Genomic DNA, 17,038 nt, shown 5'->3' with positions numbered 1-17,038 from the left:
ACCTGCACCAACAACATGCTCCTTCAAGGCACTCACTGACAGTCCCTCTACCTGCAAAACCCCACCCCTTGTCATTCCACCTCCCCGTGCTCCCATGAAAAGCCCTATGTTTGCCCTTGCCCTTACCTCTGCCACGGCCACTCCCCCCTTGCAAAGTCCAGTATCCCCTTCTCCTTCCAAACCAATCCCTTCCACATCCCATCCCACACCTGTGACACCTGACCAACCCACCCAAAAACCCAGCTCTGACCCAAAGTTATCCAAGACCCCTCCAAAAGTCAACCCAACCCCTCCCAACGCCGAAACCAGCCCTCCCAAGTAACATCATTGAGGTGCCTGGAATGCTCACTAGATGCCCCTTCCTGGTGCGGTTTCCTTGGAAGTGTCATGAGAGGCAAGTTCAGTGGTACAGGAGTGTGCTGGGCCACATTGGTCTATTGGACTGATTATTGGTGATTGTTCTGATTCAGCTTTTGGATATGTTCAAACTTAAGGTTATTCATTTGTGAGAACACATTAGTCGTGCCGTTACATTTCATATTATTGGCTGTTATTGATTCCATTAGTACATGCAACTACAGTTGTTGTTAGTTTGACCCGGATTGCTGCTCCATTAGAAGTTGTTAGTATGATATGACTTTTGCACCTGTCCTGGAGTTACAGTGGACGAGGGAAAATGTTCATTGAATGGATATATGGGATGAATTCCAAATGGGGTGACATTGCGTTGTGTGGTATTCCATTTGGTAAGTATTTCAGCTTGGCCAATGTCACCCTCATTTAGCTTGCACCCCTCCCTATGATGTAGGTTGGATATGTGTTACGTGTGTTAAAGTTAGATATTTGTGTATCCACACATGGAGGCTGTTAGAATGGCATACCTTTTGTGTAGTTCTGCGTCTCTTTTGCAGTGAGTACCTTACAGGTACTTCATCTAGATGTGTGCCATATGCTCTTAGTGCTTTGTTTGCTTTCATAAGTTGCACTTACCATTGCCTACACATGCATGGTACTTGGTTATGCTATTGGTTGTCTCAGATAGACTTCAGTTCCCAGGTCCAGAGCACATGGCGTTTGTCATGCATGAGCAACATATACTGTACCCCAGGCCTTAGCGCTTTTAGGGTTCCCCTGATAGGCACAGCAAACCTCCAGAGAGTGTTTCCATTGTGGCCTTTGAATGTTTCTCACACTGATTCTATGTAATACCATTCATTAACATTGCCTTTTCATGTAGGTGTTGTGTGAGAGTCTACTACTTATTTGTAGCAGAAAAGGTGTGTTTCACTTTAATGACACATCCATACTGATGTTTCTTCGACCTTACAACAGGACCTTGGATGTGTGAAATGTGAGTGTGTCACATTCACTATAGCATCTTGGTTTGAGTTAGAGTGAGAGTGCCTTATGGTAGTTTTATTCACTTCAATGTCACTTTAACAACACTTGCAAAATGGTAACCTGCATGACTAGTGTAGATCAGTAGTGACATGACAGACATGTGAGAAAGGGCAAAAGGAGTGTAGCATAGTGGTCTGGGTTGCAATCACAAGGCCTAATGGTAGTTGCAGTCACTTCAATGTCACTATAGCAACACTTGACAAATAGTAACCTGCATGACTAGTGAAGATCAGTAGTGACATGGCAGATAAGTGAGAAAGGACAAAAGAAGTGTAGCATCTTGGTTTGAGGTGCAGTGAAAAAGCCTCATGGTAGCTGTATCACTTCAATGTCACTTTAGCAACACTTGACAAATGAAAACCTGCATGACTAGTAAAGGTCAGTAGTGACATGGCAGACCAATAAGAAGAGGCAAAAGTTATGAGTGACAGGCATTAAGGTGTGATATTGATGAGGAGGTGGTGTTGTGGAATACAAATTAATGCACACATCACTATCACTGTATATAATCTGCAAACACATGTCCATTTGTGTACAGTGTGCCTCTGCCGTTCCAATGTTTTGACCTAGGAGGGCATCCTACAGATGTATTGTTGATGGTTTTTAAGACACAATCCAAGATAATGTTCCGAACTTCCTTGCTTGGTGCATGGTGGGGCATCGTTTTGCAGAGGAGTCTATGGCATTAGGTAGTTGTCTGACTTACTGCTGATTTCATCCATGATGGAGTGGGTTTTGAATGTGGTCGAGGAGGTAGAACAGCAGCAGGAAGTGTCCGATGGGCTCTATGATGCTAGAAGACGAGAAGATGTGAGTAGAGGTGAGTTTCAGCCTTATATCCCTGCTTTTCTGCTGTCTCAGATGTCGTTGTTAGACCGCCACGGTCACGCTGGCTGTAAAGCAACTCGAAAGTTGGTGGGCAGTTTCACTTGTGGTCTGAGCATCCCACAACCACATAGGCCCACTCCGCAGCCGTCGCGCTCGGAGTTGGCTGGCGGAGTCAGCGGTTCGACAGTGGTGTTGCAAGGCCAATCCACCCAAATCATAATACGGCCGTCAGACCACCAGTATGGTGGTTCCCGGAATGCCAAACTCGTAATGAGGCCTTAAGTGTAGAATATTCCACCAACATCCAATTAGCCTTCAAAATAAAACAAATGATAGCACTACCTTATGACCCAGTCACAGAGGTAGTCAACCACTATAACTTACTAATAGAAAGCCCTTTCTACCAATAAACTGAACACAAACTTAGTCCTCTAATGCACTATTTCACAGAAGCTTGGATTGGCAGACTACAGGACACAGATGCAAACCCAATTTCCAGATCCCATGGTGAAATGTTTATGACAGCAGTCTGGCACAGGAAGCCAAAACAACACAGTGGAAGATGTCAATATGCCTTCAGATCCACAGTAGGCAGAATTCAACCTACAATATACACATTTATCAAAGCATTACAAAAGGAGCAAAACTGCCAAGAACTAAGAATAGAACAATCTGTTACTCAAATTAGCCCTAAACATAACAATCACAGTATGACATGCTACAATCTAAAGTCAAAATCTTTGTACAAAACAAAGGACTAGACTGCTTAGAAGTAATAGCCAAGTCCATCCTCTAAAATAAATGTAAAACTACTAAAAACCACAACGTACTCTAAACCAATAAACCAAATATTTTGTCTATTAAAATAATTATATAAATATTCTATTACACCAGTCAACTAATTATATAAAATAAAACACTCAATAAACACTGATATAATAAAAAAAGCATATTAATTATAAACAATAATTACTAAGCAACTAACCAACCTAAAAATAAATTCAACCCGTCACATAAAATAAATACAATACATAATCGAAACAGCTCCACATAATAGCATAAATTTAACATCAACAATGTGTAACATTTCCCACCCACAAAAAAAATCAATACAAAGACTTTTCTGTAGCTGTCAATCTTTCTCCACCTCCATGTAACAAATAATAACAATCCATAAAAAAATGAAGACAAGGATTTTAAAAAGTACCCTCCAAAAAATGTAAAATTATAAACAATCTAATCGAAATCCCTGGAACAAATCCAAAGTGTGTAGGTGCCATAACAAACCCAATAAAGTGTTTGAAAAAAGAATACTCCAGGAAACATGAAAAAAGGAAATCTAACTTAAAAAACAATTGGTTTATAATAAGCCAAAATTGATTTTCTTAAAAAAAAATGTAAACTCCAAATTCCCATCAAAATTGTTCGTAGACAAACAACTTTAAAAGAAAAATTAAACAATCACCCATGCAGTACATTACAGTCCCAAATATACACTTACATTACATTTAATCATCAAAACATAATTAGAATTACATATTTTAACATTAGAGGGAGAGGATGTAGCTTGACAGCTTGAACGGCTGACCTTGAAGTGGGGTAACCGGGTTCGAGTCTCGGCAAGGGGCGCTCAACATCCTGTAATTCTGGGCAATTCACTTAATCTCCCTGTGTCCCACAAAAATGAATGTGTTCGTCTGTAATGCAACTGGTGCTAATGTGGAGCATCATGATACCTTCGGGTCAAGCACACGCTATATAAAATGCCAGAAAAAAAAAAAAACATAATCATAAGATAGTAATACAATGTAAAAAAAAAAAAAGCAATATGACAAGATAGTGCAAAACACTAATCAAAACCCTTCTAACTACACTATAAACTCCTAAACGACACTGCACCCAACTTTTAAACATCTGTCCTAAATCCCCCCACCCCAAAAACCCTTAAACAATCCTTAAAAAATGACTTCCCGTTCCACAAAACAGCAGCACCTAACCGTGACTTGGTTCCTGAAAAAAAGACTGAAATCAACACTAATTGACTGAAAAATAGAAGGTAACAGTAAAGTAAATGCCCGCCAAATGAAGCTAAAAGAAAGACTATCTTCCCATAGAAATAAATGGGAAATATATTAAAAACGTTTAATAAACGTAAAACAAATGTAAAAAAATAATAAAAATGTTAAAGATGTAAACCAATATTGTAGAAAATGTAGCAAAATTTGTGAAGTATAAATTAAATATGTTTATAAGACATATACAATTATTTAATATATATACTAGTTAAAAATTTGTTAAAGTTTAAATAATGCATTAAAACGTTTTAAAATGTGTAAAAATTCTATTCAATGTAAAATAATGTGAAAATGTGCATAATACAAATATGTATAAAATGTGATTCATTTTAATTTGATTTGAAATAAAGATAGAAATTCGTTGATTTACTTGATTTTATAATTACTATTATTTCATTTAAAAATATATTTAACAAAATGTAAAACTGTACAGTAATATAACATTGTCAAAAAATACAATTTGAAAAATACATGTGGCATCTATCTTATACACAAAAAGGATGACATTTACTATTCCTACTCCAACCTAAACCAACTCGGGGAAGGTGTCGAACACTAAAAGTGGGACATTTACAATTCCCACTGAAATGTAACCCAACTTTGGGAAGGTGTTGGACACTAAAAGGGTGGCCTTTACTATTCCAACTCCACTCTGACCATACTGGGGAAGGTGTTGGACACTAAAGGGTTGATATTTTTCCCACTCCACTCTAACCATATTGGGGAAGGTTTTGGACATAAAAGAGGCAACATTTACTATTCTCACTAAGGGTGGGCAGATTTCGCGGAGTGCCACTATGCAGTGTTCCACGGAGTTGCCTAAAAACTCCACTCAGCTCCACCCTACGTGAGCAGTGAGCACTTACCAGGTCTGGCATTCTCCGCAATGTCCGGGCTGCCCTCCTCCTCGCTATCCTCGCCAGTGGTAATTTTGCAAATCCCTCTGTTGTACGTCTTGTGAGGACTGCACTTATGTGCATGCACAGTGCTGGTCCCTTACTCCTCACCCCTTGGGTAGGCGACAGGGGCAAACTCTGCAACGCCTCTGAGTCAGATGTTTTGTCCGAACTCCACGTTGCCAACGCAGCGGGAAGTTGACAAAACTGCGCAAACTCCGCTGGCGGAGTAGAGTTCACCACCCACCGTTAATTCTGGCTCTAAACCAACATAGGGATGTTCTGGGCACAAAAGGGTTGACATTTACTAATGTCACTCCAATCTAAACCAACTCTGGTAAGGTGTTGGGCCCTAAAGGAGTGACATATATTATTCCCACGCCAACATAACCCAACATATGGAAGGTGTTGGAGACTAAACGGGTCACATTTACTATTCTAACTCCAGATTGACCATACTGTGGAAGGTGTTGGACACTAAGGGGCCGATTACTATGGAGGGCGGAAACCCCATCATCAGTTTCAATTCCGACCGGCTGATTATGTATCAGCCAGTTGGAATTGAAATTGACCGGTCATTCCGGCTGGATTCTGAGGGGCTCATGGACCCCGTCGGCCAGTCAGAACTGGCTCGTAATCCCAAAGGGCAGGCCTTTCCGGCCTTGGAATTACGATGCACAGTTTCCAGCATGGTTTCCATGCTGACCTGTTTGACATGGAAACCATATATTCAATGTAAAATGCATAATACAAATATGTATAAAATCTGATTTATTTCAATTTGTTTTTAGGAAGTGAGAGAGCAGCCGTATGTGAGCTGGCACCATGCTTTTCACAAGACAACAGATGACCTTCAGCTCCCATACCATAGAAGACGCATTGGTTTTACATGGCTTCCTTATTTCCTTGCCAGCCTCATATCCAATCTCCTGGATGCATCACCTTTTTGCTCGTTCAGCTTTCTCTACCTCTGTGATGCATTAATGAAGTCAAGCTGCCCTGCCAGTCCACATCAGCTGTCTGCAAAGAAAGAAAGAATTGAATTCCACTGAGGTCCAGTGCTCGTTATGCCACTGGATTCAAGGTAGCTTGGTTGATGAAGGTTGACACCCCGAAACCGGTCCCAGGATGCTTGTTTTTCGGTCCAGGATGAGGCAAACCTGGCAATTCAGGCTGGACTGGACTGTAACCGTAGTGAGATGGGTCAAGAATGGTTTGCATATGGCTGGGTCCACACTGGGATGGTGTGGCGAGCAAAAGAACAATGGTTTAAACTCAAATCTGTGATTGGGGGTAGATGTTTGACAATGTTCAGCATTCCGTCCATCATCTCTTTATGTTGCTAGATAGCTGATGTAACTACTTCAGCCTATGAATTCACCACAGATTGGAGATACTGTTTGACACGTCTTCCACATTATGGTGCCGATTAGGATCCTGGAAAAAATGTCCCCGTACGACTCGTATCCGGTCTTTTTACCGTACGAATCGTGCCGTACAAACTGCTAAGTACGATTCGCATGGGAAAAAGTCCATACGAATCGCATTGGGAATAATTCCCAACACGTCCTCGGGTCGGAAAATGTGTCCGACACGTCCCCGGACGATTTACCATACAAATGTGAAAAGTGAAGTCCGACCGCGCAAGTACGATCCATCCCGTGCGTCCGATGTTACAACCGTATGGAAAAAACACCGTCCGCACCGAACTCCCATAGCAACCATGGAGACATGTGCCCGCATACGCACCGAACATCCCCCCCAGCCCCCGTATGTACGCGCCCAACCACCCCCCCAGCCCCCGTGAGTATGCGCCGAACCCCCCCGTGTATATACACCCATGTACGTACGAGTCATACCCCCACCCGTGTATGTACACCCGTGTACGTACGAGTCGAACCCCCACCCGTGTATGTACACCCATGTACGTACGAGTCGAACCCCCACCCATGTATGTACACCCGTGTACGTACGAGTCGAACCCCCACCCGTGTATGTACACCCGTGTACGTACGAGTCGAACCCCCACCCGTGTATGTACACCCGTGTACGTACGAGTCGTACCCCCACCTGTGTATGTACACCCGTGTACGTACGAGTCGAACCCCCACCCGTGTATGTACACCCGTGTACGTACGAGTCATACCCCCACCCGTGTATGTACACCCGTGTACGTACAAGTCGTACCCCCACCCGTGTATGTACGGTGCGTACCCCCAGCGCTACGCGCTGGGGGTACGCTTTGTACATACATGGGTGGGGGTACGACTCGTACGTACACGGATGTACATACACAGGGGGTTCGGCGTGTACTCACAGGGGCTGGGTGGGGGGGTACGGCGCGTACCGGGCCCCCTAATCTGGTCGTTTCGCGGCGAACTCCGCTTTTCCGGCACTTTTTGGGTGCCGTAAAAATATTGCCGTCCGGACTGCTGTCGGTTCGAATCGTACTTCCTGGTTCGTGAAACGCTGCCTGAAAGCGTCCCGACGTCACGTCGGAGCATTCCCGGATCACATTCGTATGTATATTTTCGGCGGTCGGTGTTTTGTACGACTCGTACGGAAATGGTGTTTCCGTGCGAATCGTACTTCCATGTTTGTAATGTTTTTTCCCGGGTACGAATCGGACGGAGAAAACGCTCCGACTGACGGTTCGTACCCGGTTTTTCCAGGATCGGAATCGGCACCTAAATGGGTTAAAAGATAAATGATGCCCTTAAGAATGTCCCTGCAGGAATGGAAAGCAGTTTCCATTTGATTCTTTCACAGAGTCCTTTGTGGACATTAATACTATACTCCATATCTGCCAGAAAGCCTACTGTAGACAGTTTTCATAAATGTGTTTAAAAAGTCATGCACATATGACGGAGACAGTGGTTCAAGTTCCTAATTGTAATGGACCCTAGTTATGTACAGCTCTACTTACAGTGACATTGTGCAGTGATGAGCTATAACTCATATCAGCAATCCACCTTGCTGCTCAATGAGGATTATGGACCACCTCACTCCCACACTATCTTCAGCCCTATCCTTTGCACTTTTTGCATCCAAAATACTGTTGCACATGTGTTTGTGCAATTATTTCTAAACAGAAAAATCAAAAAACACTTGAAACTTACAAAGTAGGCATTGAATTAATCTGTGTTTGGATTTTCGAAATTCTAATGAATGGCCAAGTATTTTAAATTGCAATCCAGCAGGTCAGTACAATGGATGTATGTCGTTACAACGCACACTTTTACAACGCATGCACTTACAACGCATTTTTTACAATGCATAATCCATTACAACGCATGACATTACAACGCATGACACTACAACGCATTTTTAAAAACTACCTTTACAACGCATTTCCATTACAACGCATACTACCTTTACAACGCATACCATTACAACGCATAATATTAAATTGCATTTAAGGTAAGTATTAGATAGTATAGGGGTAAAAGTTAATTTTCTAACTCCAGGGGGTGCAAGAGTAGGGTAAGTGTTGGATAGTATAGGGGTAAAAATTACTATTCTAACTCCAGGGGGTGCAACAGTAGGGTAAGTGTTGGATAGTATAGGGGTAAAAATTACTATTCTAACTCCAGGGGGTGCAACAGTAGGGTAAGTGTTGGATAGTATAGGGGTAAAAATTACTATTCTAACTCCAGGGGGTGCAACAGTAGGGTAAGTGTTGGAAAGTATAGGGGTAAAAATTACTATTCTAACTCCAGGGGGTGCAACAGTAGGGTAAGTGTTGGATAGTATAGGGGTAAAAATTACTATTCTAACTCCAGGGGGTGCAACAGTAGGGTAAGTGTTGGATAGTATAGGGGTAAAAATTACTTTTCTAACTCCAGGGGGTGCAACAGTAGGGTAAGTGTTGGATAGTATAGGGGTAAAAATTACTATTCTAACTCCAGGGGGTGCAACAGTAGGGTAAGTGTTGGATAGAATAGGGGTAAAAATTACTATTCTAACTCCAGGGGGTGCAACAGTAGGGTAAGTGTTGGATAGTATAGGGGTAAAAATTACTATTCTAACTCCAGGGGGTGCAACAGTAGGGTAAGTGTTGGATAGTGTAGTGTAATATTATGCGTTGTAATGGTATGCGTTGTAATGGTAGTATGCGTTGTAATGGAATGCGTTGTAAAGGTAGTTTTTAAAAATGCGTTGTAGTGTCATGCGTTGTAATGTCATGCGTTGTAATGGATTATGCGTTGTAAAAAATGCGTTGTAAAGGTAGTGCGTTGTAAAAGTTGCGTTGTAAAGGTTGTTCACCAGTACAATTTCCAAATGACCCATGAATTCCTACAGCTGGACTCACCCAAACCCTATTGGAAACACACATTTTACGATTAATAGATAAAAACTCTACTTGAAAACACAATAGTTTGGATCAAACTTACATGAGTATACATAGACTCCGAGGAACAGAAGAAGAAAAACAGGCTTCATTGCTGTGTTGTGGGCGGTTATTCAAGTTCTTCACAACTGAAACCCTGAAAACAGAGTAACAAACATTTTGATGTTCTATGTTGCGTTGGTCTTGGCAGTACCTAATAGTAAGAAAGCCAGCAGGGCCAGATTAATGAGAATTGTTCAGTATTTCAGAACATTAAGGCTGAAGTCTACTGTCTATTCTTTCTAACTCTGTTATCTGTGTTTCCTAATTTTAACCTTTTGTCACTAAAGGAAGACCCAGTCATGGCGACTCCATGATCATGCTTATTTTTGTACTGTTAAGTAGATCATTCCATGTTGATTTCGTACAATCATTTTTGATGTCTGCCAGTGTCGGTGTCCCCGATCTCACATCAGAAGAATGATAGTCCCTTATTCTTGTGCTTGTCAAGTTAGGGGAAATGGTTTAATTTAGGATTCATCAGAATGGGGTAAATTATGCTTTGAAGCCTCTCATGTCATGATTACATGCTCAAGCATGATATAGCCTTCCATTTTTAGGAGCTTAGACCAAGACTATGCACAATTCCAAGACACCAATTTTGAGTACATATCCTAAAAGAGAAAGGGCTGCTTTCTACATAAACTGTGGTGCTGGTGAAATTGTCTCGCACAGGATGGATATACTATGACATTCCATTGAGTGTGAATTAATTGTACTTGGCTCTTTGAGGAACATGTTCTTCCTTCTTTCAAAAGTAGCCATAATCTTCTTCACATTGCCTCACAGTAATGTTGATGAGCAATGTGAATTTTCAAGAGTAACACATTTCATTCTAGTTTGTCTCCACATAGAACCCTGTCCTTTATGTTAATTTGTCAAAGTAACAAGCCTTGTAGTGAAGCATTTTAGAGATATTCTCCATCCTAAAGGAGTTACATGACAGCACAAATTAAGATGTTAGCTTTGTATGTTATTTTCTTGTAAATATGGCCATAGATTTGAAGTGCCCAAAATATAGGAAAATAGAAAACTCCCTGGTTAATGTACCTCATAAAGTGAGCACTTAGATTATGCTATTATCCCTAGATATTTGTGTGTCTTCTTATTTGCTATTATCTCTGCATATACTTGAGTTCACAGTGTCTTGTCTATTTAGCAGTAGTATTTCACATCTAGGCCTGTTTTGTATATTTATATACGGTGGCAATACATATTGGTGATACAACTTTAAAAATGTAAGAGCTTCCTCCAAAAGTCTAGTTTATTTTTTACTATCATTGTGCCACAATTACTTACAGTGTACTCAATGCTTTTGACCTTCCATTTCAGGAGTGTTGAAGCAGTTTCAAGGCTTTTTAGAGTGTCTCATTGCCCAAAGGGTGTAATTTCAGACATTTATCTATTAACATGAATCTCATTGTTTTTAATTTCAATAAAGTATCATTTGAAGTGTCACACATTTGACAGTGGAATGCTACTCATACGATACATACACTGAAACCATGGAAATGTTTTACATTGGCAATCTGAAAAAGTCACAGCTATGGCAAGGTCATGAATGTGGTTTCAGTGGTCTTCTTTTCTCTTGATTCCCTCACAATTCTGTGGTGTTCCGGGCGGAATTTGCATAGTTGCGCTACGCAAACCTCTGCGAAACGGTAAAAAATCTCTGTGAGCACGCAGAAATTCTGCGAACTCGCGGAATTGCTTGTTCGCGATGCTTTTTTCCTATTCACGAACGCTGTTTGCATGCTCATGGGGAAATATCTTGCTAACACACATTTTGAGAACGCGAACAAGCAAAAAATTCAGCGAATTCACAGAACGCAGAATTTTGGGCAGTTCCGCATTCTCTGCGGAACGCGAAATTACCCAAATTCAGCAATTTCCGTGAGCGAAACGGAATTTACCGCCCAGGCCTAATGCTCTGAAGATGAGAGCACATTCCCATGAATTATGTCTATCAATTGAATACACTGGGGCAGGAACTGCTAGAGTGCTTGACATCAACAGATGCATTCTGGAGAGAGCTGCCATCAGGCTCTAACCTTAACCAAATGCAGTCCTCCAGTTTCAAATCACTAATGAAATGCTTGATAATCCACTGGAATTACAATACTAAATGCAGGAGATGCAGAGCCATATATTTAAAAAGGAGTGTTGGACCCCTTTGCCTTGTACAAGGATGGAATTAGTGTAGTGGAAGGTGGAGGGGCCCTCTTGCCAAAGAGAGAGAGAGAGACAGCCTGAATGCCATACTAACACATAGCTGTGAGATCATCAGTAGGGACAGTGGCCATAGGATGAGAGACGAACGGCATGGTAGAGAACATCCCCAAAGGTGAATATCAACACCTGCCTAAAAGGAAACATGCTGTCTGCATTTTCAGGGCATTCAAAGCTGCAGAGATAGAAGAGGGACAGCTTGATTTACCCACACTGGTGGAATAATAAGCGGAGAGTGCCCAGCCTTTATTATGGTGACCCAGGGGCTGAAATATAGAGGTGTGATCAGCTAGGTTCAGAACCACTGTCTCTTAATCCCTATCAACAAGGTGCAGGGTGGACTGAATGCAGCAGTTAACAAGAGTGACAAAGATATTATAGGATTCCCTGCAAAACCAAGAGCAAAGTAGTGCTCAGGTCTCACACCTTGCTCAATACTACATTTAGGCTCAGCAAGAGAAGTGAGGTTGTAAATCCAAGGTAGTGTTCAGGAGTACATATAAGGGTATATCTGTATCTGAATGACTTCCTTGACAAAAGACACCTTACTAAGAGTGGAGAAGGCTCCATGCTCCTAGTCTAACATTGAATAGATAAAAGAAGAAAAACGTTAATCCAAAGGTGCAAATTCACCCCAGGAGCCATATATGAGGCTAAACTGGCACCTGCCAGATAGTAACATCCGGCTGTCATGCCCTCCAATGGCAGCAGGTTCTAAAGTATGTTTGTAAAGCAGCTGAACTTGCAGGTCACATACTCCCTGATAGCTCATGGGTTTAACACACCTACAGCCAATCTAGCACACTGCAGGACAAAGGTTCTACTCTAAGTAAGACAGTTCATGCGGCTACACCTGGCATCTGACTGATTCTGCCACAGCCCTACTGACATGTGAGCCATCCGCCTATATCTAAATGTACAGTTTTCTGGATTTGTATAGCGCTCAATGCAGCTTTCATATAAGTGCCAAGAAATTTCAATTTTGGAAGATCAGAGGCCTAAGGCACATGCGGTACGCATCTTGCTCAGGATCACTACTTTGACTGGGGTTGTGGAGTAAGAGATGCAGCTGACAGCCAAGGAAGAGCAGTATGCTGGCATCGGGAGGGAGTAAGCCTACGGTTAAGGTAGAGAGGACAAATGTGCGGGCAGCACCACGGGCAACGTAAGGGAAGCAGAGAGGGAGAGCCAAACACTGCGGACAATGGGAGTGAAGGAGGGCGGCTGTGTGATCGGGAACACCACCAATGACTAGTCGAAGGAAGGTGTGCGGGTGTGTGGGAGGTGGCAACAGCACAGACAATGGTTGGAGGTCAGATGGGAGGAACGGAGAGGTGGGGGAGTGCACAAGGGACGTCAGGGAGACTGCATACATTTGTGCTAGCTGCATGCAGTGGTATTGGTAATATTAGAAAAAAAATACAGTAAAAAACAGCCCACCAGACCATAGAATAGGCCCACACACATCTAAAAACAAGTAAAAAATGGCCCACACATGGACCGGTCAGGTGAGCCATTCTGGCATTGCCAGATTGATTTCCCTGTAGGCCTGTCCGACCCTTGACCTGTCTGCACAGCTGACAGTGGGGGCACTGCTGGGGCTGTATTGCTTTCAGTAAAGGATCTGTTTGGAATACAGTGCTAACAGTAAAGTTATGGGATATGCAGTGATTGCAGTGGAGGCACCACTGGCATGTCTGTAGTGCTTGCAGTGGAGGTGTTGCTTGGATCAGCAGTTCTTACAGATAGGTCACTGATGAGGTGTGCCCTGCATACAGTGGAGACACTGCAAAATCTGCCTGCAGTGCTTACAGGACAAGAATTGTAGCAATTGGCAGCTTCTTAAGCCAGTGGCTGTGCTGAGTTTTGTCTGCAGTGCCTATAGTGGATGCACTGCTGTGTTCTGCAGTGCATACTGTGGAGGCACTGTTTGGATCGTCACTGTTTACTTTAGGGAAACTGAAGTGTATTGCCATGCTTACAGCCGAGGCACTACTGGGATCTGCCTCCAGTGCTTAGAGCTGAAGCACTGTTGCGATCTGCAGTGCTTACAGTAGAGGCACTCTGGGATCTACCTTGCTTACAGTGACAGCACGGTTTTCATCTGCAGGCTTACATTTAAGGCACTGTTGGGATGTGCAGCGATTACATGGGAGGCACTACTGGATATATCTGCATTACTTGCAGCGGAGGCAATGCTGGGGTCTCTCTGCAGTGCCTAGAGTGGAGGCACTGCTGGGAAATTCAATGCTTATAGTAGAGGCACTCTGTTCTTTCTGATTGATTGCCAATGGTTACAGGGGAGACAGTGTTGGGATCAGCAGTTGTCATGTTGTGATCTAGGGACAAAATGAAGAAAGGGGAGGTTGGGGCACTGGCCTATAGCCTACAGTGAATAATGCTCTGAATTAAATTCTTGAGTTCGTCTCGAGGCACAGCGAGTCACCACATGGATTTTAGACCTGGGCAGTGAACTACGCTCTGTTGACGGAGTTTTCTGCACACCGTGCTCTGCAGAGCTCGCAGTGTAAAAAAATCTTCGCTCAGCGTAGTGCAGCAGAGTTTTTCCCCTGCTCAAGCTTGCGAATGGTAACTTCTTGAGCTACCAGAACGGCAGGAAGACCAGCGCAAACGGAAGTTCACACTACACTCCGCCACTTGTGGAACTCCGTAAAGTTTTTTGTCACTTCGCGAAGTTCCGCGTAGCAAACCTCCACGAACTATGCCCAGGCCTGATGGACTTGTGAATGAACTGGAAAGCCAGGAGTGGATGCCCGGGAGGCATGAGCCACACTGTGAATTCATAGGTTGTACTCCAGTCTCTGCCCGGCACATATCTGATGTTTGATACGGTGGAGACTGATAAATATGGGAAATCCTGTTCTATAAATAGCACTCTTTGGGTGACCCAAAGGGTAGGGGAGGGTCTCCTTCTCACTGCTGTACCCTACTTTGGTGCCGGCAGTGCTTACATGCAGACATTCAAAATACTTGCAGCTCCAACTGGCAACTTTCTAACCAGAGCCAGCCGGCTCTCAAGTGGTGGTACTTTTAACACTGATAATTGCTGCCTTCCTGTTCTGTAAAAATGACTTTACTTGGAGAAATCTCAAAAGAGATCAATGGAGAGAGATGTGCTGGTGGCAGTGTGGACAATGGAAGTGGAGGGTGGGAGAGGCCAACACCACGAACAAAGAGAAGGAAGGAGTGTGGGTGCTTAGAAGGGGCAACACCACGGACAAACGGAAGGGAAGGCAGGCGGTTGGGTCATCGGGGGCTACACCAGAGACAATGGAAAGGCAGGAGGATGGGTGTGTGGGAGCTGGCAACATCACATGCAGTGGAAGGTGGGCAGGTGATGGGAACAAGGAGATAAGGAAGTACACAAGGGAGTCTGATAGAGTGCTTCTACACCAAGAAAAAAGTAGCGCTTAAAATATTGAGTCGAAGAGGTACATAAGTAATGCATCCATGCTCCCGGGGACTTGGATGAACACACAAGGAAGAAGTACGTCTACAGCAGCTAACCAATAAGAAGCAAAGAAATGAGAGTAAGAATGACACCAACCAATGGTAAGTTTTGGCTAGGCTCTATGCCCACTATAAGCTAACAATAGTCTCGAAGAGACAGCACATGCGCTGTCTACCCAAGACCTAAAAATGAGTATGGGCAAAAAAAACAGGTAACACTGTAGAATTCGAACATTGCATGACTTTAAAACTTTATAAAAAGAAAATAAATAGAATTTTTCGCCCAAAGTGCCCCCTTTTCAAGTTTCTTCATTTGGAAGCTAAAAGACAGTAATTATTTATGATACTTTACATCCATCACTCCTGCTACCCATTCACTCCCCAATAACAGATTAATCTTACCTTTTAAGAGTAATATATCCAAAGGGAGTAATATTTGCCTTAAAGAGGAGGAGCCCGTTTTGAGAGCTCGAGGTGGTGCCTGATTCTTAGCGCATCATCGACTGGAATCGCTACAACAGCCCTAAAGGTTCTAGGCATAGAGTTCTACTGGCACCAATGGAGCAATAACAATGGACTTTACTATAATTATTCATTCCTACGAGACACCTTCGGATGAGAGACAGATTCAGAAACCACACCATCATTTTTATTAGAGGTCATTCCAGTAAAGAAATGGCCTTATAGCTGCCCCTCGTCCACTGAGTGCCTTGCAGGGCGTCCCTCTCTTCATTACACAACTGAGTATACATTACACTTGAAGATTGTTTTTTCTTCTGCTGTCTGACCCACATACCTGGTATTCGGCGCAATGGTAGCCGCTATTTATTGGGGGTGGTGGGGCTGGGGGAGTTTGAGGGTTCTAAATGAAAAAATAGCACTTACCTGCACTCCAGCCGGCTGCCACCTCTAGGTCCTCTTCTTCACTCCAGGAGCAGGAAGGAACCAGGAAGCTCCCAGGCTCCCAGACTCGCCTGTCCAATCACAACGCTACCTTTAGCAGTGTTGTGATAGGTATGAGATCCATGGTTTGGTGCTCAGAGAGGGACTGGGGTCCTGGGCATGTCCTCCACCCAGGCGGTAATGCAGCCTCGGTGTAGAACATGCAAGGTGCACATGACTGTTTGGCCAGCCCAAGTGAGCCAGCTAAATAAGCATGCGCACGTAAGGGAGTGCTACCACTGTTCCTGTTACATCCAGCCCCACCCCGCCCCTAACCAGGCAGCTGGGACACAGGCAGAAAAATTAAATGATAATAACCTTTGTAATTATCATTGGATTTTTCCTTTTTCAACTGCTCACAGAGCATTGGGGCGACACACCCCCACCTTAGCGGAGGAGCAGCCCCTTATTTGGCGTAGAGACCGAACTAAGGGGCATATTTACAACAAGGCGATAAAAATTATCGCCGCTTTGGCGGCCGTTTTTGGCCAAAAAGCGGCGATAATTTTATCGCTATATTAGCAAGGCCACGCTAACGCGTGAAACCTTGCTTTAGGGTGGGGATTTCTAACGCCCAGCTTTGCATCTCTAATGAGATGCAAAGTGGGCGTTCCTAACCTGACATGACAAGAGAAATGTCGCTAAGCGACATTTCTCCTATCATCAAGCCCCACGCTATGAAGCATAGCGTCAGGAAAAGTAGCGATAACACCTGTTATCGCTACTTTCCTAACACCTGCTTCAGGACTGACTTAGCCATGATATCCTATGGAAGGAGGATATCATGGCTAAGTTTGTGAGTCCCT

At 43.4% G+C, this 17,038-nt stretch overlaps 1 long non-coding RNA gene across 1 annotated transcript in view; it reads right to left on the bottom strand.

Moving 5' to 3' along the window:
• The window catches only part of LOC146811655 (uncharacterized), a 118,665-nt gene that overhangs the window by 88,918 nt on the left and 12,709 nt on the right, over positions 1-17,038 (bottom strand). The window contains exon 2 of the long non-coding RNA XR_014966765.1: positions 9,595-9,687. This is a non-coding gene — a long non-coding RNA (uncharacterized LOC146811655). The remainder of the gene's footprint in view (positions 1-9,594; positions 9,688-17,038) is intronic.

Source organism: Triturus cristatus, chromosome 7, assembly GCF_964204655.1.
Source record: "Triturus cristatus chromosome 7, aTriCri1.1, whole genome shotgun sequence".
Classification (NCBI taxonomy): domain Eukaryota; kingdom Metazoa; phylum Chordata; class Amphibia; order Caudata; family Salamandridae; genus Triturus; species Triturus cristatus.
Note: the sequence above shows the minus strand (reverse complement) of the source record. Positions and strands in the feature narration are given on the sequence as shown.